At 37.4% G+C, this 26,229-nt stretch overlaps 1 long non-coding RNA gene and 1 pseudogene across 1 annotated transcript in view; both read left to right on the forward strand.

The window, feature by feature from the left end:
• Positions 1-25,856, forward strand: part of LOC122238418 — a 99,522-nt gene extending 73,666 nt beyond the window's left edge. Inside the window, exon 5 of the long non-coding RNA XR_006217336.1 lies at positions 25,517-25,856. This is a non-coding gene — a long non-coding RNA (uncharacterized LOC122238418). The remainder of the gene's footprint in view (positions 1-25,516) is intronic.
• On the forward strand, positions 17,949-18,878 carry LOC122238417 (annotated as a pseudogene).
• Positions 25,857-26,229: the final 373 nt, after the last annotated feature.

Consider the following 26,229-nt stretch of genomic DNA (forward strand, 5'->3'; position numbering starts at 1 on the left):
AGCAAGAAAGCCCTAGAGCACATAAAGTTTAAGTAAGTCCCTCAAGATGACTGGGCTAACTCTGGGAGATTCAGCCACTCTAAGTATTGGTGGGAGGGAGCACCTGGCTGGCTCAAATTACTAGCACCACATTAGTATAGAGCTCATTTAGAAAAGTAAGTCTGGGGAGCACCTGGGTGGCTGGGTGTCTGACTTCTGCTCAGGTCATGATCTCATGGTTGCTGAGTTCAAGCCCCTCATTGGGCTCTGTGCTGACAGCTCAGAGACTGGAGCCTGCTTCAGATTCTGTGTCTCCCTCTCTCTCTGCCCCTCCCCTGCTCATGCTCTGTCTCTGTCTCAAAAATAAATAAATAAATAAAAACATTTTAAAAAGCAAATCATGAGAGGGGCACCTGGGTGGCTCAGTCTGTTAAGTGTCTCACTTCAGCTCAGGTCATGATCTCAGTTTGTAAGTTTGAGCCCCGTGTTGGGCTCTGTGCTGACAGCTCAGAGCCTGGAGCTGCTTCAGATTCTGTGTCTCCCTCTCTCTCTGCCTCTCCCCCACTTGCTGTCTCTCTCTCTCTCTTTGTCTTTCTCAAAAATAAACATTAATAAATTTTAAAAAAATAAAATAAATAAGTCCCAGTGGGAGAATCTGCACGGAGGACACATAGATCTTAGTAGCACATGGGCATCACAGAAATAGTCTCTAACTGTAAAACCTCAAATAAAAAATCTTGGATGTGTGTGTGTATATATATATATATATATATATATATATATATATGAGTTAGTGTTAGTGTGTGTGTGTGTGTGTGTGTGTGTGTGTGTGTAGGGAGTTAGTTCCTAGTAAATATCATAATCCTAAGGGTGGTTGAGATTACCAATAAACTGAACCTGAGTCAAATTTATTTTTTTACAGTGACTTAACAACATGAAAATTCAGTAAAAGTTATTTCAGACTATTTTCAGGTAAAGATGGTGATACCTAATCTGCCTAGTTTGCCTCTTACCCCATCTCTATTTTTTGACTGAAAATGTGATGAAAATATAGAAACAAATGTAAAAGTTCAAAATCCCTTGAACTAGCAATGTTTTCCTGTGGATTCCAGTGCATATGAAAGAGTTATGAGGCAGAATCATCAGTCTTGGACATGAAGAATACTGTCAATGATTTCTACCCTCCTCAGCAGTACACTTTCACTTAGGTTCATGTTAGATTTACTGCACAGATAAGTTGCTTTGTGGGGTGATCAGAGCTTCAAAATCCTCTTTCTAATTAGTTATGTTTTCATCTATGACAACTCCAGGATTTTACTTCTCAGTAGCACTACAGATTAAGCAGCCACATCAGACAGAAAAATTCATGTTGCATACTGAAAGGTGAGCTAAATAATTAGGAAGGGCTGGAGAATGGAAGGGCATTGGGTGCTGTGAACTTGAGGAGTTTTTGCACACCTTCTCATGACAGCACAGCACAGCTTGCATCAAATTTTCTAGAGATACATTCACCTCAGCATAACCAGAGAACCAGACAGGAAGAATAGAAACGCTGTCCTCAACCTTGTAGATTCACTCTGTGCACATCAGTGGGCATCAGCACAAGATCTGAGACAAAAACTCAAAAGGATGCAGGTGAAGAGTGAGGGGCAGGAGGAGAACACAGCAGCACTGCTCCTGGGGAAACGGAAGGCCTGGGTTGACCTCCTCTCATTAAAAGATAAGAGAAGAGAGGAAAAATAGCATGGGGCCCAGGAAAAAAATCTGAAAAACAAAATAGGGAGATAATGTGTTGAAAATACAGAAGAAGAACACATTTTGGTTAAAGATTTAGCAATGAAAAAATGCTTTAGAAAGCATAGGATATATTTTGTCAATAAATATAAAAAAACCAGGGCATGAAATCCAAATGACTCTTGGTTAACAGCCCAAAACCTCTCTTAAAAATTCCCAGAAAAACAAATAACAAAATACGACATTAAAAACTGTAACTGGCAAAGTATAGTTAGACTTACTATGGATGGAATCTGTAAGGCATTAACAATAATTATAAGGGAATTGAAGCTAAATGGACCAAAAAATAATTTTACTCAAGTTGCAGTATAGGGTTTATTCTGGCTTTGTCTCATGATATGAGGCTGGTCAAAACAACTTGCTTAAGATGCAAAGGTGATGCTTGTTTAGAAGATGATAATAATACTATCAGGAAACAAAATAACTGGAAAAATAAAACAGTAGTGGCAAATAGCCATGTTAGATCATCCTATGAAATGGTATCATTTCCATTATTTCTATTATTAATCAGCCCACTATCTAACTATACTTTCCAAGACATGGTGGTATCTGAATGCATGAGGAACTGGTCTTTTTGTGGTAATTAAAAAATTGTTCAGAGGGGCACGTGGGTGGTTCAGTTGGTTAGTCATCTGACTCTTAATTTTGGCTCAGGTCATGATCTCATGCTTTGTGAGATCAAGCCCCGTGCTGTCAGCACAGAGCCTACTTGGAATTCTCTCTCTGCTGCTCTTTCTCTTCCTCTCAAGATAAACAAACCTTTTAAAAAAATAAAATAGGTAAAAAGTAATTTAGCAGATAGGAAACTAATACTTGTAAATAATAAAAATGTACTAATTTTCTCAGAAGAAAGTCTGAAAATATGCTTTTTAAGAGGTCTTTATCATGCTACTGTATTAATAAAATTTCCATTTTATTGATTGTAATGGCATTTTTAATCAATATGAAATGGAGGGCATAAAGCATAGTGATTTTTCTATGATATATTTACTTTTTAATTAGGCAATTAATTAGTCAGAAAACCTCTTTATGAAATGAAATATTAAAGTATCCACCCCCTCCAAAATATCCATCTAGTGGCACATTTATATACCAATAAGTGACATTTCATTTTCAACTTAATTTGTTGAGATATTCCTCTCTCAAAGACATGAATAGACTTTGTCAGACTTCTAAGAAGTAGTAAGCAGGGCACAGTCCAACGTTTAAATAGTTAAAGAACAATAAAAAGAATTATTTCAATTAGTGTTTTATAACTTTCCTCTCTTTGTTCAGATTAGCAGATTTTCCTTCATTATCTATAAGAAATGGCTGTTTTGAAATTCCTTAAGATGTTTATAACTATATATTGGTATATATAACTATATACCAATTATTGGCAAACTATCTGGACAAGGAAATCCCCCAGGAGCAGGGGCTGCTGAGAATTCTTTTTGAAACCCCAGTGTTCCTCTAAACCCATCTGGCCCCACATTTTTGTTATCCTCGCCAAGAATATCCTTAATATTCTTGCTGTTCCAAATGTATGTGGCCATCAAATGATAGCCTCTTTTTGGGATGAAGTCTAAACCCTTCAGCATTATGGATTGGCTCATGTGAAGTTATCCCAGATAGCTCTTTCTTCTTCTTATTATTATTATCATGCCCCAGTCACAAGCCACCCCAACTTGCACTTAATTGTTATGTTCTGCTTTCTCACTTTCCAGATTTCACATGTGTTTTTATAGCAGAACAATCTTAACCAAAACCTCTCTTTTCCTGGCTAACCTCTATTTATTCTGTAGGTCTCACCTTAAATGTTAGGAGTCCTATGAAACCTCTCAGAAACTCCACAGTCTGAGCTCGGTGCCTCTCCTGTGAGTTTCTGTATTCTTCTCCCAGAACATCGCTTACCAGACACACTGTATGGTATAGTACATTTCTATCTCCGTGTTAGATTTTATGTACTTCATGTGTAATTGTCTTGTCATCATCTAGCAGAGGACTAGGCATGTAGTAAGCACACATGTACATCTAGAAGTACACATGTCACAAAGAAAACAAAAGGAAAATAAAGGAAAAGGAGGATAAAGAAGGCAAGAGAAAACTGTAGTTTAAAATTTTAGGGGTTTTCTGTTTCAAATAAGGTGTACTATGTTAAGAACTAAAAATTTTTTTTTTGCTTTATTTGCAAAGCATCAAAACAAATTGAATTCTATTTCATCTCTAGCAAGAGGTTGCTCTAAGACAGAGAGGCAATAAAAATTTTGTTCACATCAGAAGTTCCTCATTTCTGTGAGTTAGCCACTGAAATAGGAAATATTATGGTTACTTTCTTTTTTGTAATGATTATTTTCTATGAACTTCAGTTTACAATTTATCTACCCAGATTCCTGTGTCCTTCAAGTTAAAGCTGATTACACAAATTGCCACTAAGTTGTTTATTCAATAAATATTTCTTAAGTGCTTATTGTATGTTAGATATGCTACTTTTTGTAGCAAACAGTAATTCATTTAATTCTCAAAACAATCGTATGAGACACATGCTATTATTATCACCATTTTGATATATGAGTAAACCATGACCTATGAGTAAACAACAATTGTAGAATTTATCCCTCCCAGACTGACAGCACGGCCAGTGCTTGTAATCTCCAATACTACTCTAATGCAGTTATCTGCTTTATCAAAATGTTAAATAAGCTGCTGTGATTCAGAAGCTTATCTCTCTCCCTCTTTTTCTGTCTCTTTTCCCCTTCCTGCTATCCCTAACCCACTCCCTTCTTCTATCTTCATGTATGCCATGTGTGTCAAAGTCTTTGCTAGATATAGCAATATGGAAACATGGTGGTTGTCCTCATGACTATCCATAAGCTCTGTTAGAAAGAGATTCAATTATAAAACAAAGCCACTAAATTAAACCTATTTACTGAGCCCCTACTGTGATCCCTGCATATGTATTTCAGGTGCTGAAACTGACCTATAAAAACAACAACAACAACAAATCTCTGGGCTTTTTAATTATTTTTTTATTAATTAGTTAATAAAAATGAATAAACAAACACATAAATACTCAAAACAAATTGATGGTGGCCAGAGAGGAGAGAAGTGGGGGATGAGCAAAGTGGGTGAAGAAGAGTGGGAGGTACAGGCTTCCAATTATGGAATGAATAAGTCATGAGAATAAAAAGCACAGGGTAAGGAACATAGTCAATGATACTGTAATAGTGATGAGAAGGTGACAGACGGTAGCTATATCTGTGGTGAACAGAGCATAATGCATAAAGCTGTCAAATCACTAAGTTGTACACCTGAAACTAATGTAATATTGTGTGCCAACTATAATCAAATTTTTTTTTTCAATTTGGGCCTTGCATCTAGACTCTACACTCTTTGTTTTACAAGTAAAAGATCTTGCTGTTTTTCTCCAACACTGATCTGATAGCTTCTCCTTAAGATTAATGATGTTGACAGGTGTGAGGGAAGGAGTAGAAAATTCTGGTTAATGTCTCAAATGATGATTCCTCTATATCTCTTCGATATGACCATATAACACAAAAGAAAACTCCCAAAATAAAAATTTACCTGCAGCCCCGTTGCTGATTAATATCTGGTCTCTATTCATTTAGAATATATCATTTGAATAAGTACACTGAATGGACCATTATTAGCCCAGATTATTTTGGGCTTTGGTGTAAAACATATCTATTCTTCTACCATAGTTTAGCCTAACTTTTCTGAAAGTGTCCTGGAGAAAAATTCTATCATGAGAAATTATCCTTGGGTTTTGAGGCATCAGCCTTGGGGAATTGGATCAAAGGGAATCACCCCCTGAGACAGGAACAGAAAGTCAGGAACCAGTAGAACCAGGAGAGGCCAACTCCCAGTGTGTGCACTGGGCTGCGGCAGTGAACACTTTATTTAGTTAAACGCTGCCTGGAGCTGGAGAGTAGTCAATGTATGCAGTACCTCACCCCTCACCAACCCACACTTCGTCTCAGTGCCTATAATCAGGAGACCAGCAAATGGACTTTTAAAATCCCTAAGCGTATTCGTTTTGAAAGAAATATGTAGTCCTGCCATTATCCTTCCTTGAAGCCAGGGATAAGCAATACAGAAATGGGGAGAGAGAGCTTTGACACTTTGAAAAAAAAAAAATTCTTCTCTCTGTCTACTTTTCCCATAAAGAGTACTCTTTTCTTTAAGACACTGATGTCAAGTCTCCCATCGCCATTTGCCCTGCCAATGATTAAGGGAAGGTGGGTGCTCACCCAGAGACACATCCATCAGTGCACAAGTCAAAGTGACTGAAAAATATGTACTAAAATGAAAACACCAATAACAGTTGTACTACCTCAAAGAAAAATGGACTAGTCACATCATTTATGGAGTAGATCGGCATTCGAGAGGCTATGCACTTATTTTACCATATAAACAAATAAAAAAATGAAAACAAAGCACAGTACAGAATAATATACACTAAATTTCTAATTGCTTTCCTGTCACCTATTTGTTTATAATGTGCTGAGTACATTGACAGCATAATAACTGAAGAGCATGACAAATGTTTGAAATGCATACGACTGCTTCCGATCCACCGCCAGCATAAAATAATCACTTCATGAGTCAGCCAGTGTTTCCAGTTTTAATTGATGCGATAGCTTTGCAGTTATGGGCTTCTCTTATGAGTCTGCCTTTTATTTTTATTAAGAAGAACGATCCACCAAAAATTTTTGCATTAAGTAGGTATCACTTCCTAAATCAGTTCTTCCATGTGAGTGTTTATTCTGATAAACCTAAACCTCTCTGACATGTTTGCTGTCTCAGAGAATTCTGTTTTGCCTGTAGCATGATGCAGGGGCTGCATGCTTTGTGTCTTGGAAATGTAGCTCGGACAGGAAGAGCCTAAGAGAGAAAGCTGGATAGCATGGTGCTCCTCCTGACGCACCCTCGTACCACTCAATCCTGGGATTGATCTTCCTCTGCCATAGCTGGAAGTCATAGAAAATTCTTTCTCAACTGCCATTCAGACTGTAGAACAGCTGTGGCAGGATCCCCGTGGTTCTCTAAAGATGTGTGCAATCTCAGAGGCAGTTGGTAGAGAGCTCTTCTCCCCTCCAAATTTCCACAGAAACCATTGGTGTAGAGTGTTGAAAAGGCAGATTGTTTTGCCTTTTTAGCTTATAGGAGGATGTTAAGGTCTACTCTTTTTCCTTTGATTATGTTAGAAAGGAAGAGCTGTTATAGAAACATTAAAAATATACTAAACAGGCTTCCCAGCCAATATAACAGATTGGATACATATTTTTAACAAGTAACACCAACGCACTGAAATAAAATCCAGAACTTTAATACATAATAAAATTAAGTTGAATGGAAAATAAGTATAAACTAAAGGAAAAATGAAAAGAGAAAATGAAGCAAATCAGTAACTGCAGGTAGAAAAAATAACTAAAGAAGAAAACACAAAAAAGTTACTGCCCAGTTTCAAAGCAAATTCTTACATGGGTGAAACCTGTAAATGAGGAAGAGAGAAACAATTAAAGCAGTATATCTCAACTGTAAGCTAATCAAAAAGGAATTTATAAGAGAACTCAAAATCAGGAACAAGGAAGACCTTTTGTAAAAAATCTGAAGCACCTAGTCTTATACATGCAGAGGGAATACAGGTCTCAAACAGCCCTAAATAGGCCTACTGGAAGAGATTAACTCTTTCAATGTTAGATCACTTTTAAGAGGCTGGAAAATAAAAGGAAACTGAAACTTGAAAAGGAGAGAATGGCCATAGTGGTAACCCATACTTGAGTCCATAAATATTCTCCAGTCCCCAGGGCAAACTAGGCAAATGTCAACTTTTAGATGAAGTCTCTCACCTAGAAGACCAAATAGATCCTTAGCAGGTAAGAAAAGAGAAAAAAACTAAAGGACTAAAATGAATAAAGGGAGAATGAGAATAATGTGTGGATGGAAACTAGTCTTCTGGTATGCTGTCCAGCATCTAAAAGACTGTCTATATACACAACACTCCAGATGTGGTCAGTAAAGCCTTGAGCTCAAACACAGAGCCTAGGAACAGGTTAACTAGTTTGAGGGTACATGATGCCCGATTTATAAATCCTGATCCCTTCCCTCATCTCACCACAAAAGTCCATACATTTATTTCAGACTCCTGATAGCAAGGAATTTAGTAAATGTTCCTAGGGAAGATGGCAATTGAGTTCCTTCATTCATGCAAGTTTAACTTTCTATAACTGCCCATATATGGGTATATATACATATATGCACATACAAACACAATTTTTATTTTTGTTTAGAAGGGAGTGGGCTTTTTATACAGAATAAGTGTCTTGAGCAAAGGCACAAAGGCAAGAGGACATAGCAGGTTAAGATAATTTCTTACTGAAGTTTACAACAGAGTGACAGTAGTGGATGCTAGGAAATTAGGTAATGGTAAAAAAAAGGAATGTATGTACTATGCTAGGGATTTCACATGTTAGCTTAGAGGAAAATAAATTTTTAAAGACTTATAAAGTAAAATTCTAGTTGTCTTGGTCTTTTAAAATCATATTTTCTCATGAAAATATAAATATATCACATTTCCCTTAGTATCATTTTATTTTAATAAACTGAATAGTGACTCAGAAAAGAAATCAATACTAAATTAACTTTCCAAAAAGAATACAATTTTTCCCCACACGAATACACACACAAATGTGATATACTTTCCAGGAAGTCACTTATTTTCCCCAAGTAAATTTTAGAAACAGTTGATGCAGAAATAGGCAATAAAGGGAAGGATTATTCTGGAGACAGACAAGGAGAAAACTGCACCAAGATTTTGGTTGGGAAAAAAAAAAAAACAGAAACTAACTTTGACTAACATTTTTAAAACACTCATAAATAGATATATTTCTAGCAATGATGAAATTCAAGCAGCATCCATGTCACCTATTATATCAAAAAAAATGTTATTAAACTTATTCTCTTTGTCCCAAATCAACCTTATTTTATAATGCCTGAAATTTTAGTTCAAATTATTAGTTCTACATTAGTAATAACCATAATTAACATTTATTTAGTGCTCATAATTTGCCAGGCATTATTCTCAGCACTTTTCAAGGGCTCATTTATTTACTACTCACAATACTCTCATGAGGTGAATATAATTATTTCTTCCATTTTACAAATAAAGACACTGAGTCAGAGAGAAGTTAAGAAATTTGTGCAAGGTCATACAGCTAATTAGTAGCAAAGCTAGGCTTCCAATAATCAGTTTGGCTCAATACCCATGCTCCTTACTACTATATTTTAAGATTTCTAAATATTCTATACTCATAAATGTATTAATATTTTGCAAATAATTGATTTCCAATTATTCCTCATAGAATCATATTGTCTTTCCCTCCAGTATACACACCCTCTAGGTGTTATTTCAGAGGTTCCATGCATAACAAATTTTCAGAGTCCATCCATACACAAACTGTCATATTTTTCCTACACAGTAGATATATTTCCTACTATTTAGGATTAGGATTAGGATTAGATATATTTCCTACTATATATTTCCTACTATTTTTCCTACACAGTAGATATAATTTGATTAAGTATAGCATCCTACATAGCAAATAGAAATTTCGTATCATGTTCTATTACCTCTTCCAAGATGATATTGTCAAAAATGTTAGATTAGAGGTTATGGTGATTCCTGTTCTTTGGTGTGTGTGTGAAGGGACTGACATTTCTTCTAAAGAATGCTTTTTGGGTTTTCTCCATATTTTTAGTGTCTTGAAATTTCACTATGTCATTGTGTTTGCGTCTGCATGTGCACACGTATATGCGTGTTATCCTCACACTCTTTTTCAGTTTCATTAGACCAATTTAAGAATTCTGTTCCCACTCTTTAGGCTTCTTCCCTCTGTACTATGAAACATATTCTGCATTCTGGAAACATTCTTCAGTTTAATCATGCCAATACGTAATTCATTCCTCCTCGTTCCTGTTTAGTTTTTGGCTCGTATTCTGAGCTCTTTCATATGCTTGTTTATTTATAAGCAAATCTACATTTACATTATCTGTGTTGCTTTATTTTTTGTCATGATAATACAGTCTCATGTGTATTATGGTACACACAGACAATATTTATTCTGAATTTTTTCTGTGCTTCATCAACTATGGTTCCCTCTTCTTTCAGTTTAGTGTTCAGCTTTCCATGCTTCTGCAGTACTATATTTCTGTAAGTATTTATTGATTCTATGCTGTGTGTTCACCTTTGTATTTATCATTTGTTGGATGGTTACTGTACCTGCTGGGTCTGAGGGTAGCAATGTTTCAAGACATTTACAGTTATCATGGGTTCTGCCTTATGTTTGTAGCTAAATTTTCAAAGTCATATTCACTCCTGGAGGCAGAGAACAGTTGCCTCTGTGTGGCCCAAGGTACGATGCGGGGAGAAACACTGGGCCGGTTGATTGTCCTAAGGTACTCCCATCCCACCATCCTGTTGGTGGTGTTGGGAGGAATTAGGTGTCCTGGAGGTACCCACTCTCAATGCTGAGGACTGAGCAATAAGAGTTAGCAAAGCATCATTCCACATTTTGGTCTGTGGCTTCCTTCTATTATCCAATCTACCTGTTTTCCATCTTTCAGGAATGTCTTAGAGCCTAGATATTAGAACAAAAAAATCCCTAATATTGAACCTAAGATATCCTAATTTTCTACTCTCTTAGAAATACTTAAAGATTGTTAATATAACATTATAACTTAGTGTTATCCCCAAAATATGTATGAAACAGTTTATGACTTGGTATCATTTTATGCAAAAGAAATGAAGCAGAAAACATGTTTTGATAGTTTTCATGGATTCAACTCTATCCTTGAAAAATGTAAGCCTATAATTATACATGAGGCCTTTTTCCTATTTCTCATAATAAATTGCAGCAAATCTTGAGAGGATGCTAGTTCTTGTAGCTGCTCTATGTCCAATAGTGACAATGTTGCTCAAAGATGAGTAACGTTTAAGGACTGATTACTCTTCAAAAGCCATGTGCCATGTTACTGGCTTCTTTTTTACCTAACTGAGGAGACCATGAGGGCCATAATGACACAAATATGTCCTAGACAACAATAAAGTTAAATATTAATTAAATATTAGAGTCATGTGGAAAGTCTACTGGAGAAGTTATCCAAATCCATTGGCAAAGTTGTTGCAAGAAATATACTGAACATTTATTTTTTGGACCCTTTGATCAAGAATAGTTCTGACAGGGGCGCCTGGGTGGCTCAGTCGGTTAAGCATCCGACTTCGCTCAGGTCATGATCTCACCGTCCGTGAGTTCGAGCCCCACGTCGGGCTCTGTGCTGACAGCTCAGAGCCTGGAGCCTGCTTCAGATTCTGTGTCTCCCTCTCTGTCTGACCCTCCCCCGTTCATGCTCTGTCTCTCTCTGTCTCAAAAATAAATAAACATTAAAAAAAAAAAAAGAATAGTTCTGACAGAGTTGGGTGCCTGGGTGGCTCAGTCAGTTAAGCGTCTGACTCTTGATTTTGGCTCAGGTCATGATCTCACAGTTCGTGAGTTCAAGCCCCACATTAGGCTCTGTGCTGGCAGCATGGAGCCTCCTTGGGATTCCCTCTCTTCCTCTCTCTCTGCCCCTTCCCCATTCATGCTGTCTCTGTCTCTCTGAAAATAAATAAACTTAATAAACTTAATTAAAAAAAAAAAAGGAATAGTTCTGAAGAGTAGTAATTCATTATGAAAGAAAACACACATGCCACAAATTACCATATCAAAACTATCATTAGAATGATTATATAATTATTGTACTAGACAACAATGTCATATATAAATATACACATATGAACTTAGAAAAGAGAAAAACAAAATAAATCAATAAAAATACTTAAACCAGAAAGAAGACTGGTACCACACTATTAATCAAGGAGAGCTCCTGAGAAGAGTAAAACAGTTTCCAACTTACAAAGACCAAGATGACTGTGAGATGCTTGCTGGGTTCTCATAGTCCAAAATGATCATCTTAAGTGTGAAGAAATAGCTCATAGCTCAGTAGAAAAAAAAATAGAGAGAGAGAGCAGAGGGGCAGAGGGATAGAGAGAGAATCTTAAGCAGGCTCCACATTCAACGTGGAGCTGGACATGGTGATCAATCCATGACCCTGGGATCATGACCTGAGCCAAAACCAAGGGTGGGATGCTCGACCAACTGTGCCATCCACGCACCCCAGAAATAGCTCAATTATCACAATTATCAAATGGAGTATTTGGGGCGTATCCACACTGGGACTGTAATTGGTGTCTGGCAGGCAGGTGCAGTGGATTTTCCTATGTATCTTCAACACCGCACTGTCTGCTGCATGCCGTCTGGAGCATGGATGACAGATCCTGCTATCCTCCTCAACTCTTGATTTCGAATATTATTACGCGGCATTAGAAACTAACCACATCTATAACTACATCTACCATTTATAGAAAGAAAGAGAGGGAGAGAAAGAGAAAGTTTTTGCTTTTTGTGGTTGGTGTGTACTTAGTAATACACAGAATACTATTTAAACAAATGAAATGATTCCAAGTTATCAATCACACTGATTTTTATAAACACTATATTCAGTTTTAATGTTCATCCTTTATCAGGAAACTATATGAAAGGGAAAAAATTATCAAATAAAATAATTATATTTCAGGCTTTTATAAAAATTCAAGGACCTGTATATATGTCCATATTCTATCCGTGACATTGTAGTATAGTCTGGCAAAATGTCACCACTGGGGGAAACTGGACAAAGCATACAAGGGTAGTTTCCCTATATAGTTTCCTAAACCATATATGAATCTGAAGCTGTCCCAAGTAAACACTTGAAATCTGGTTAATTAAAAAACATAATTAAAAAATAACTGAAGGGATAATTTGGAATAAAATGAACTCTGCTACTCAGAGTTGCTCTCATTCATTGTTTTGTACCCTGTGCCTTTATCATACTTCAAGCTCTTTTAGTACATTTTCCCCTTCATATCCACCTACCAAAAATAAAATAAAATGCATTTTAAAACATTTCATGGCAGAAATTACTCAGGAAAATCCATTAATCAACTCACCTAACCCCCAAAGATATTAAGAAATATTAGCTACCTAAGGACAGAATTTTCTCAAAAATTCCACTCTCTATATTTCATATTGCATACATGATTACAGTAATAAATCATTTTTTATTGATCAACAATCAACAAATTAATTTTTGACAATCAAAAATGGCCAAGTAAGTTATAATTGTGGAATTTTGGTACTTCTTACATCAAATTGCAGAATGAAATTAAAGACCATATTATTCTTAATTTGATTCAAATTGAATGAGTAAAGAAAAATTCAAAACTTCTAGTGTTAATTGACTTGGGTTCTATATTTTTATTTAAAAAAAATTCTATTTACCAGTAGATCCATATTTCATTTCATTGGACAAATTAGTATCATGAATAGATATGTTTCCCAAACTGAGTGTAAACAGTTGAATTATCTTGTGATTCATATTTCTTTGCATTTATTATTTCAGGTACAACATCATAGCAGAAAATCAAGTTAGTGTCAACTCACCAAAAAAAATGCATATTTTTGAGAGTTTTATTATATTTTATAGTAAAATATGAATAATATATATGTTCTCTTAGGTGTAAGCTCTTTTTGCTCATTTGATTAACAAAATTAACTGGATATAGCCCATTCGATGCTCCATTTCCTTTGTAAAAGTTCAAACACAAAATCACAAGATATATCATTACAAAGACTACTAGCAGAATTTAATATGACATACAAAACATTACATCATTTTCCTTTTACCCTTTTAAAGAGAACATGTTGGTTTGAGCTAATTTTAGATTTCAGATGAAATGCAGTCACACTATTTCACCCTCACCTAAGGGAAGTAAAAAATTAAACATTATGCATTAGGCTGTAAACTTAAGATTACAGAATGATCTCTTTTCTTTAATTCACTGGCAATATAATAGTTACATCACTTCAGAAGAGATTAGAATTTCGAGACAAGATCCACAGAGAATTTTAATCTCCCTGATTGGTTCTGATAGTTTTTGCCAGATGACTATCAATTCCTTAGACAATATAGGAGAGTTACATTCACTACATATCTTTAGTCTTGAAAAGCAAAGGACAACTTGAATATATCATTTGGTAGCCTAACCAAGCTTTTCATATTTAAGTTAAAAATGTGGGCATGTGTGGCTGACTCAGTAGAGCATGTGACTCTTGATCTCAAAGTCATGAGTTCAAGCCCCATATTGGGCATGGAGCCTGCTTATTTTTTTTTTTTAATTTTTAAAAAATGTGATATATTTCTAACTTTTATTTATTAAAGAAGAGTGTGTATATCAAATATGTTTTAAACACTGTTCTAAACAAATGGTGAAAATAAAAGTGAAAAAAGCCAAATCTGAAGTTTCAAAGATTTCTATTCTATTGGGGAACTATTAGGAAATTATAGTTGAATATGGAAATCATGACAGAGAATTCGTTTGGAGATATAGCCTTACAATGAAGGGAGACAGTATCCAGCTCAGTGCTAAGAGCTAAGAAAAGCTCCCTAAAGAAAGTAATAGACAAGCAAGGGGCACCTGGATGGCTCAGTCGGTTGGGCGTCTGACTTCGGCCCAGGTCATGATCTCATGGTTCTTGGATTCGAGCCCCGTGTTGGGCTCTGTGCTGACAGCTCAGAACCTGGAGCCTGCTTTGAATTCTGTGTCTCCCTCTCTCTCTTCCCCTTCCCTACTCACACACTGTCTCTCTCTGTCCCTTAAAAAAAAAAAAATAAACATTGAAAAAAAATTAAAAAAAAAAAAAAAGAAAAAGTAATATAGCCAAGCAGAAAGTAGAAATGTTGTGATTTCTGTTAGTGGTTTGTATTTTAGCTTGAGGACTAATAGTATCCATTGACTACATTTTAGCAAGGCAGTGTTACAAATAAGATTTATATTCTTTAAAAAATCTCTCAAGTTGAAGTATAGACAATGAATCAGAGACAGGGCAGTTTACAAGATATAAAAGAATCTGTAGAGTGTTTATGAAGCTATCAGCCAGTGACTGAGTCTTATATATTATATAGCATTGGTGGGTCAGACGTACCACAGTCTGGATTTGGATCCAAGGAATGAAGAGATTCTGCTTACTAGAAAGACTCATAATAGCTAAGAACCAACCTGCTTAATAAAAGAGTGGTATTTTGACTTACAATTTTTCTTCATTCTTTGTAATAGAACACCCTCAGAAACTACACAGAATTCTGAGAGAAAATAACAAAGCTTATTTGTATCCTCTTGGTCTAATACTATATTAATGCAATCAAATGCTCACCAGAATTCTGGAATTTTAACAAGACATACTTGCTATGGTTTAAGTGTGAGAGGGTCCCTATAACACTTCTAAATCATTCTCTTCACTCAGTTTCATACATGATAATTTCTTTCTAATCATGTTAATTTTAACTGCCTTTAAAATAGAAGTCTCAACAAATTTCATTGGATTTTCTTTTTAATGTCTTTAGCCCATTTTCTTCTGTTTGGAGAAGAACTAAATTTCTGTGGGTGTGTTAGATGTTTATTTTAAATCTTCTCTCACAATTTTAATGTTGTGAACCTTGCTTTAGGTTAATAAACCCTTTAATTTAGGCGTTTATATTAATCAGATCTGTTAAGGGTTAAAAAAATCCAATTTGAATTACCTTAAAGAAAAAGAGAATGTATCAACTCAGAAAACCAGCTGAAAGATGTTACCAAGTAATGTGAACAATAGGAACAATTATTTCAAATGCCAACAGGACTCAGTCTCTACATATTCCACTCACTTTGCTCTGAATATTTGCTGGAACTTTTCAGACTAGCTTCTTCTGTAGGAGTGGAAACATGAGTGCTATGCTATTATCCTATACATCAAGTTCCACAACTTTGGCCACCAACCTAGGCCAATCTCTTACCCAGATTCCTAAAGAAGTACTGAGATTGCCCCAGCTTCAGTCAATGGCTCACCCATTGACCAGAGAAATATACCAGTGTTGTTGGGTTGTTGGGTCCTATGATGGTAAGTCATCATACAATCATAGAATTGGAGGAGAAGGAAGAAGAGTTCTTTCAAGGGAAATCTTAAGAAATGGTATATTGATTACACTGGTCAGCCCAAGATCATACTAAGATAAATAATTTAAAGCTTAGAATTTTATTTAAAAGTCAATGGAGACCCAGTAAAAACTCTTAATTAGGAAGATGAAAATCAGATATTTATTTTGAAAGAAAAAAAACACTCTGGCTACAATGTAGACAGTGATCTAGAAGGGTTGGTGCAGCATGAAATGCAGAAAGTGATTAGAGAAATCCAGGCAGGGAATGGTTTGTAGTTTTATGGTAGCAACTGAGCTAGAGAGAAGGGAAGGAATTTAAGGGAAAATAGGAATGTAGAATCTATAGGATTTGGTGACTGAAATTTGAAAGTTATACAGCACCTAGAGGAGGAAAAGATTTCAAGTACCTGGTATGAAACTCCTGGTTTTGGAGTTAAGTTTTCTATAGAATACACAAGTAGAAATATCAGAAAGATGGTAGAATAGGAAGTCTGTTCTCTCCTTCTGCCCATGGTGATACCAACTCAACAATGGTACATGTGCCAATTTCTTTTCTGAGAAATCCGGAACAATTAAGAGGCTCCTACACCCCAGGAGAGCATGAAATCAGCCACATCAAGGTTGCCGGGAAAATGTGTGCTGCTAATGCTCCATAGGCACGCCCATAAGATCAGTGCAGCACAACTGGGAGAAAACTCCCAGTTCCCAGCTTCTCCCCTGGTGAAGGAAAGAGAAGACTGAAATACACCCCCAATGTGAAGCCTTTTCATGAGGCCATCCAAGGGCAGGTTATCTGTCTTGCTTGAATCTGATTGGACAGGAAACAGCACCAGGCTGAGGGTCAATAAGAACAAGGGCGAAGTTTAGACTAGTACACACTCACTCACCATGGTCCCTTCCCTGGTTCAGTGTGGAATTAACAGAAGAAAAATCGCAGCTCCCAGTTTCTAGTTTCTCCCCAAAGAGGAAAAGAGAGTGTGCATCCAATGATCTGGGTGTCAAGGGAGGAGGTTGTCCAGGCTGTGCTTTCTGTCTCACCTGATATGGAGTGCTGGCACAAGGTGGCAAGCTCTAGATGTCTGGTGCCTCTGAAAATGAAAGAGAGCTGGCAGCTTGCTGCTGCTCCAGAGACCCACAGTACAGCAGACAGAAGCCAGTACCACTTGGTATCCTCTCCCTTGGGGAGTTGGGGGGAGAAAAGAGCAAAGCATCCTTCCAATATTCTGGCTTGTCAGGGGGGCTTCCCAAGTGACTGGCATCTGTCTTGCCTGACTCAGAGCACTAAAGGGACCCATTGTCCTCTAAAAGTCTGTCGAGGGCAGAGGACAAAAGAGAACTGGGCCATTTGTGGCAGCTTCAGAGAACCAGAACTGCAGACAGCCACCAAAGTGATTTAAAAAAAGAAGGAAAACATGTCATATGCTACCATATGGATTGACCTTGAGGACGTCATGCAAAGTGAAATAAACCAGTTACAGAAGGACAAACACTGTGCAATTCCACTTGCAGGAGATATATAAAGTAATCAAACCCACAGAAGCAAAAAGTAGAATGGCAATTGTCAAAGTCTGTGGGGAGGGAGAAATGGGGTATTGCTGTTTATGGGTATAGAGTTTCAGTCATGCAAGATGAAAACAGTTCTAGAGATTTGCTGTACAACAGTGTACATATAGTTAACAATAATGTACTATACACCTAAAATTTGTCAGGAAGATAGATCTTGTTATGTTTTTTTACCACAATAAAAATGTTTTAAAAATACTGCTAAATTTACCCCTGAGTTTCATGCTAAGAAAGAAAGAAAAAGAGAGAGAGAGACAGAGAGAGATTGGGTGGGAGAGACAGAGGAGAGAAGAGAGGAGAGAAGAGAGGAGAGGGAAGTAAGGGGAGGGAGTAAGGGAAGGAAGGAGAAAGGGAGAGAGGGAGGAAGGATCCCATTAACAGGAGGAGCTGCTGCCAGTGCTGGGCCGAGGGACATGGCACAGGGACTGAGTGAGTGACAGACATATCACCAGGCCATGCCACAGCCACTTGGAACCTACAGGGACCCTCTGCCTGAGTATAGAATGAGCCAAGGATACTCAAACCCAGCAGCTATTGCACATGCAGTGGACGATATTCAAGGAGATGACAGATGATGTCTCAGCACAACAGATTTGTCCTAGACCATAAACACAAAGAACAGGATGTACTGTTTCTGGGGGACTCCAAGGTGGAGCAATAGGAGATATGGTGAGAGCTTTTTGCCCCAATTAATGCACTGAATTTTGGAACTGAGGGAGATACAAAATACGTTTTATGGAGACTAAAGAATGGAGAACTGGAGTTTATTATTATTTTTTAAGTTCATTTATTTTGAGAGAGAGAGAGAGACAGTGTGCATGTGCTGTAGTGGCAGAGAAAGAGAAAGAGAGAGAGAAAGGGAGAGGAAGAGAGAGAATCCCAACCAGGCTCCACACCATCAGCATAGAGCCCAATGGGGGGCTTAATCTCACAAACCATGAGATCATGACCTGAGCCAAAATCAAGAGTCAGTCACTTAACCGACTGAGCCACTCAGGCAGCCTGAGAACTGGAGATTATTAAACCTAAAGTCATTGTCATTTGGGTAGGAACAAACAACCGTGAAAATATAGCGGGAGAAGTAGGAGGTGGAATCAAGGCCATTGTAGAACTTTACTAACACAAGGCAGCCACAGGCTAAAATCATTGTAATTGTGTTTGTTACCTTGAGGTGAGAAGCCCAGCCCTTTGAGGTAAAAGAACGCCAAGGTGAACTAATTCCTCAAGGTTACCCTGCCAAAGCTGCCAAAGTGCAGCTCCTGAATATAGATGGCGGCTTTGTGCACTTGGATGGTGCCATCTCCTGCCAAGACATATTTGATTTTCTGCATCTCACAAGAGGGGGTTACTCAAAGATCTGCAAACCCCTGCACAAACTGATCATGCAGTTGTTGGAGGAAACACCTGAGGAGAAACAAACCACCGCTGCCTAATTGGCTCCCATCAGTGTTAATCACAACCTGGCTTCCTCAGATCACTTATGTCACTAGAACTTCAGAATCTTTCTCTTTCTTAAGGCACTTGGCATTGTAGAATGTTCCTGAATGTTCATATCTAGTGTTTGAAGGGGAGGAGGTATTTGAACTGGTCCTGTACAAAGAAGTTGTGTCTGGCACAGGAGAAAAATTAGCCAAGGAAGATTATTGTTTAAATGTGTTTGAAACCAGAAGGGGATTTTCAGTTGTATGTGTGACACATTCATTGAATTGTCACTGTTTTTCCTAGGATAACATCAAACCTAAGTACTGAACAAAATGAAGATTTTTTTTTTCTGGGCCTTCCTTTCCTTCTGTGGATTATGTCATATATAGTAATGATCAGGATTATACCTACTTGGCTTTAGAACAGATGGGTTTTCCAGTTTTTAAGGTTAGCCTTTTGTTTTTATTTTGCTTTACTCGTATATATTCTCAACAATTTCTTAACTTATAGCGCCAGATTGAACATACTTATCATTCAAATATGGGAGTGCTATAGTTACAAGTGAATTTATTTTTCCCATGTTAAGTTGTGGAAAATAGGTTTTGCCCCATTTGGGGGGCTCTATGGAAGGCATTATTTTTATGCTGTTGAATATCATGTCTATAACAGACCCAGGCAGGCTTTTCTTCCTTTTCCCTCATATCTTTTTTTTTTTTTTTGTCCTTGACATTACAAGCTTTTAACACATTTTTGACCCAGGGCTTCTGTTGCAGGAAATCTAAGTCACCAGCCAGTTACTTGCATGATAATCACTGATATGTAACTCATTCTTGTGTGGTGTTGTGTGCATAGAGTCTGTGAAATGCTATCCATATTCAGAGTTCTGTTTTGTTTTGTTTTGTTTTTACCTTAAAACTGTATTATAGTTTCCTTTTTTGAAAAAGAAAAAAAAACACAGAACTCTATTTACCATTCCATAAACCCTGACATTATTTCAAGTTTTATAGTATCTTAAGGTGTATATTTTATTTTTTTATTAGGTTAGTTTTTAAATTATATGAGTCCTAAAAAATTTGGCCTTTTCTCGTGGGGAGACAAATGGAGCTGCTCTTCAGAATAGACATTCTACCTTGATCCCACCATTTTAGTGAAAAAAAAAACTAGGCTTGTTTAACTTTCAGAGTTTCTCCTTAATGTATTTTCATCTGAGAATTTCTTTCAAGAGAGAGCTCTTTATAATCTTAATGGTTTGCTTCAGCTACGAGAGCTGCCATTTACAAAATAATAGGACAATACATGGCTTCTTGTTCAGTGTACCTATGGAGGACATACAAACTGGATCTCCAAACAAATATTTTAAACTGGACCAGGTGGGCACTGAAGTAACCTGTTAACTAAGGCATGTGTTCTATGTTCTGCTTGCAAAGACAAATGGCAGTGCTTTTGTGTGTGGAGTGGTTGCTGATTTGTGCTAAGAGACACTTCTGAGTGAAAGGAATAGAACTTGGGCTGATTTTTTTCTCGTGAAGCCTCTTTCTAGGAAGTTTTTTGGTCTTGTTTTTTTGTCTTTTTTGTTTTTTAATACATTTCTGAATGTATCATGTCTTCATTAACAACAGAAAATGCACATGATGTTTAACACATTAAAATTTCCTTTCTATAAAAAAAAAAGAAATCCAATAACAAGTTTTGAAAATCCTGCAAAAATAAAAGGGAAATATTCACAAGGCAGTCTGATAAATGGATGTGAAACCATGCCTCTTGGTGAAGTATATTACGTGAAATAGTGCATCTGAATAAATAATATTCATTTTTCGTTATCAAATTTCAAACTTAACATTAGAGAAGTAACAGTCACTTTCTATAATTACCCTTGTCTAGACAGATTACTCAAAATCTGAAATCCCTTTGTAGCTAGAATTTTAGGTTGCTCATCTGACAGGCAAAATTTACCTCACGTTTTCTATTAAACCAAGATCTTTATAATACATCATTAAGCTCTTTATCTCCAAGACTGACTTTTAAGATAAAACTAAATTTCAGAAGTAACAGTGCAGAATCACAAATCTGAATGCAACACACACAGGCAATTGTCAGCCTTTCTCTGGCACACCTTGGAAACATTCACAGTAACACAGAGGATCTTAGAATGCAGATTGATTTTTAAATCACTGGTGAGTATCTTGATAAAATATTTTAACTTTATGTAGAATATAACCTATTAATATCCTGAAACACTTTCTTGTTGATTAGATCCTGAAGGAGACACAGGTAGAAGAGGTATAGTGTTGAAAGGCAGGGTTAATTTATACACTGGTCCCACCCATACAAGTTATCCAGGGACCAAGTTGAAAAGACCAATTACTAAGTGAATTAGGAGTATTATATTCTTTTTTGGTTTCAATGGACTCATATAGGTTCCATAAAGTAATAGAAGCCTGGTGTGGGTTACATACAGGCATGTCTTAGCCTCTTCCCACACAAACCCTAGAAAGGTGGAATAATCAAGTAGAAACTGATGTGGGAAAAAAAAAGTCAGAAGGAAATGGCAGATAGAACTCAATTTCCTGCAGCCCATTGGCAAATACTTGAGGCTGGCAGAGTTTCTCCTGGAACTCCCTACTACCTTAATGCTAATGCTTTGCTAGAGGGAAAACAACCTTAGCCTGACAATAGCTAGGCCTCCACTATCCTGTGAGTCTGTTTAGGATATGAAAATCTCACTGGAAACTTCCCCTGGACTTTACCTCCCTGCAACTCCACAGTATAAAACCAGTCTCATCTCATGGTCTCAGGGCAGCTCTTCCTGCCCATGCGTCCTGTCCTCATGCTTCAATAAAATCACTTTTTGCACCAAAGACATCTTCAAGAATTCTTTCTTGGTTGTTGGCTCTGGACCCCATGAACCCCACTGTCACCCCCAAAAAAGTCACCAGAAACCATGTTAGTAGGACGGTCTAACTGTACCCAAAACCAAGAAGTCTGACAACTAGGTTACCTTGTAATCTTTCAGCAATAGCAATCTGATGAATTTCAAGGTAGAATTGCATGGGGTGCCTGGATGGCTCAGTCAGTTGAGCACCCAAACCTTGGTTTTGGGTCAGGTCATGATCTCATGGTTGGTAAGTTCAAGCCCCTGTCATGTTCTGCGCTGTCAGCACAAAGCCTGCTTAGGATTCACTCTCTCCCTCTCTCTGCCCCTCCCCTGGTCTCTCAAAAACAAATAAATAAATAAACTTTAAAAAAAGAAGAAGAAGAAGATATGACTAGTTGTTGACCTTCGAGTTGAACCTAAGCAATCGGAGCCTCCCACTCCCTCCCACTCCTCCTTGGAATATGCACTCCATTTGCCTTCTCTGTTCTTAGAAGCCACCCCAAAGACATAGCCTTGAAAACAACTGAGGTATTAAGACCATATGAACAATGTATGTGACTGAACCCAATGAAGGTCATTATATAAACTTCTAAGATTTGGCAAGTAGGTACAGAAATCCACTAGTTTTACAGCTGCTCAAAACAAGCTTCAAAAGTACCCTTGCTTATTAAAACTGTCCCCTATCAATCTGGAGTGGTATGCTTTCTTTGGCTTCTCCTTGACTTCTATACTGGACCATGCTAAATTGTCCCAATTTATTATCCTGCTCTTCCAACTTGTCTGCCAGCCACAAAGCTAGCAGAATAATGGACAACTGCACGCCTTTTTCTAACTTCAGCTTTTCTTCCAACTTTCTAAGTCAAGTTTTAGCTTCTAGTTGGGCGTCCATGTCTAGGTGACTGCCGACAGCAGGAGCCAGTCCACTGTAGTGACAATTCCTTTCCTTTCTTTGTCACAGTGCACTGTGAAAACACAGCACATGAAAACAGCCAGTGTTTTCCAAGTGTCCACATACCGACACACAGTCCACTGGCATTTAACATAAGAGCCATCCGCCCCCCCCCCCCCCCCCCCCCCCCCCCGCACACAGACGTTGGTGGCTACCTTGGGATTTCCCCTGTGGATGCTTTGTTCTCAAGGCTCATTACTTTAGTCTCCTGCCTGACTCAGCAATTGTTGGTTTGCAAACTGGTCCTAGCTTTGTGGCTGGCAGACAAGTTGGAAAAGCAAGGTAATAAATTGGGACAATTTAGCATGCTGTTTAGGAAAACTGGGATGGCACAAACTGCTACAGATTAAGGTCTGGGCACTTGTGACAAAGCCTAACTGGGATGCTAAAAGATGGAGTCATTGGAAAAATGAGAATGAAGAGGAGGATGTTATGGTGATTGATAGAAACCGGAAATACCCCATGTTGTCTCACCCCAAATACAAAAGGAAAATTTTAAATAGCAATTATCCCAAAATACTTAAGGGAAAATACATTCTTTCTCTGTCCCTTGAAGTTGTAAATCTTATCGTGTCTTTGAAATGTATATACCCCAGGAGATAACCAAAACATTGCCCACAGAGATTCAAGAAGAAAAAAGCACTGGAAGGAGGGAGGCTATTTAATATTCAGACTATTGGAGGGGCAACTGGGTAGCTCAGTTGGTTAAGTGACTGACTCTTGGTTTTGACTCAGGTCATGATCTCAAGGTTTGTGGGCTCAAGCCCTGCATCAGGCTCCAGGGTGCTGGTGCAGAATCTGTTTGGGATTCTCTCTCTGGCTCTCTTGCGCTGCCCCTCCCCTGCTCATGCTCACACACACACACACATACTCTCTAAATAAATAAATAAATAAATAAATAAATAAATAAATAAACTTAAATAAAAGACTGTTAGAGAAGTTCTCTTGCTCAAAAATCTAATGCACAGCCTTCATAAGATCACAAATACCATGTGAGTTGGTACATGATTTATGGCTAAAGTTTTGGAATGAAGGCTATGGGGTTTCTGTTTGTGTCAGTAGTATGTTTATATATGTCTATGTGTTGCAGGACTTTTTAACACAATACCTGGGATTCATTGTCTCACCACTTCAAATAATTAAAAGGTGGACACAAAATGGGCAAAAAGAATATAAGATTAGGAAGGAAGAAGAGTAGGAAAGCTCTCTTTACAAAGAGGGGACATTTGAAAGTGAATGCCCACCTACAATAGGCAAGGGTCCTTGTTTTATCAGGTTCCAGTTGCCCCACTCTTACCCTCCCCACTCGATCCTTCTCAGGTTTTATCCTTATTGGCTGGATAATTCTAGTTGCCGGGCTGTCCCTTCATGATTGGCTCATTTCCATTGTATGAGGGGTGGTCTATGGCCATACCAGTTCCTTGTGGGTCATAGGATTTATGGTCTACTTATTTTTAGTCAGGTCTTTTGTTAAATTCCTGAAAGAAACCTGAGGTGAGTCACCTGAGGGGGTTTGCCATGGTCAGACATTCCCAGTATTGTTCCAAAATATGTCTTTCCCCACCCAGGGACATCAGGTCCTAATCCTTTTCATCTCTACCTATTTTATCCTATTTTTTTCCTACCATATATACATGTATGTTGTATGTATATGATGTTTTTCTACCTCTAGGGGGCATTGCCAAAATTGATTTGTAAAAAAGATAAGGTTTTTTATTTACAAAACTACTACAAATAATAAAGGTGAAAGCAAATGAGTGTATATAAAAAAGGTTAAAAAATAGAACATATGAGGTTTTTTTGGATAAGGAAAGATATGACAGGTATGAGGGGGTTTTATTTTTGTTTTTATGTCTGTTTGGTTTTTTGTTTTGTTTTGTTTTTTATTGGTAAAGAAAAAAAATAATTTCATCCCAAAACAAAATGATGGGGGAAAAAAAGGACAAAAACTAAGGAGGTATGAAAATTATAGAGAATTTGTGGAAAAGGAATATTGAAAAAGGAATTTCATGTATAGTCAGGCTAAAATTGGAATGGATTTAAGCTAAAAAGAAAAAATGTAATGTTAAGAGTACACCAATATAAAATTAGAATTTGGTTTTCTCTCTGTTAAAAGTACATTTTCTTATATTTTTGGTCTGCTCTTGATAAGAAATTGTAAACAAATGTTTATCTTTAATGTAATCTGCCTGTAAAACAAAGATTCTGTGTTTTGTCTTTATCAGATCATTGACTAAAGAAAAACAGAGTCTTCTCTATTATAAGAGCTAAGTTGCTTACAACTATGTAACTTTGTGCACATGTTAAATTTCATGGGAAGCATTGTCAAGTAAGAAGTGATGCTAAACTTTCTTTAGGGTGTATATATGTGAAATTCCTAAAAGACTGATATGTCCTGGTATAATGATAATTATACTCTATCATTATGTAATGATAGACCGGTTATAATTTTAAAATGTATGTCACAGATATGACCTAATTCTCTTGTCAACTGCATTATAATAAACTCTTATCAGATTTTTAACCATGGTCATTTTAAAGTCCTTTGTCATTTGCATACCGTTATTATTTGGCTCTGGTGCTTTGGCAAAAAGTATTCTGGCAGAAGTCCTTCATCTTCAAGGAGATTCATGGAAAAGTCTTTGACAAGCAGAGTATACTGATAACTAAGATCAATTTGCCTTCATGTGGGAAGGACAATAATATTCTGTTCAAGTGTTTCTCCAAGGCTATTTGCACAGCTCCACCATATGTCATGAGAAGGTAGTCTGCTATCTATCCCTGCTCTCCTCTGCATCAGTAAAATGGACCCATTGCATTAACAGGTGAAGACCTGCCTCTACTACAGGACATTCTGCAGGCTTTGCTGGAACATATGCAAAGAAAAAAGATGGGTGGTAAACCCACTGAAAATTCAAGGCGCAAGCACCACTGTAAGGTTTTGGGAGTCATTTGGTTGGCTAAGATATATGTTGTCCCAGAAGCTATGTTTGATAAGATCCAAACCTATCCAACCAATAAGGATGTAAAGGAGATTCCAGTCTTTGTAGGAATTTGGGGTTTTTAGAGGACTTTTATTTCCCACCCTGTATGGTGCCTCTGCCCCTCATGCTGTGTAGTACAGAAAGAACATGTGTGGAACTGAGAAGCAGAGCAGCAAGTAACCTTTGAGAAAGGCAAATACCAGCAAAGTAGATTAAAACTCTGGGCATCTCCCAACATGACTACCATTTAAATTAGCTGGATCCATGATTCTGGAAGGTATGAGTTGAACACTGTGGCAAAGACAATGGAAGAGAGGAGTGCCCCTAGAATTTTGGTCCCGACTCTGGAATGGGGCAGAAAGCCAATATACCTCCATAGAGCAACAGCTCCTAGCAGGGTACCCAGGGCTTCTCCAGGTGGAGCCTCTCAGGAAGAAATAAACTACAACACCCAACAGGCTAAGCTCAGTGAGGTTTGGTGATCGCTCAGGAGCCCTGGCTATTACTCCTTTGCACTGACAGTTGGGCTAGTCTAAAGAGACTAACCCTGTGGT

The sequence above is a fragment of the Panthera tigris genome, chromosome B2 (genome assembly GCF_018350195.1).
Source record: "Panthera tigris isolate Pti1 chromosome B2, P.tigris_Pti1_mat1.1, whole genome shotgun sequence".
NCBI classification, from domain to species: domain Eukaryota; kingdom Metazoa; phylum Chordata; class Mammalia; order Carnivora; family Felidae; genus Panthera; species Panthera tigris.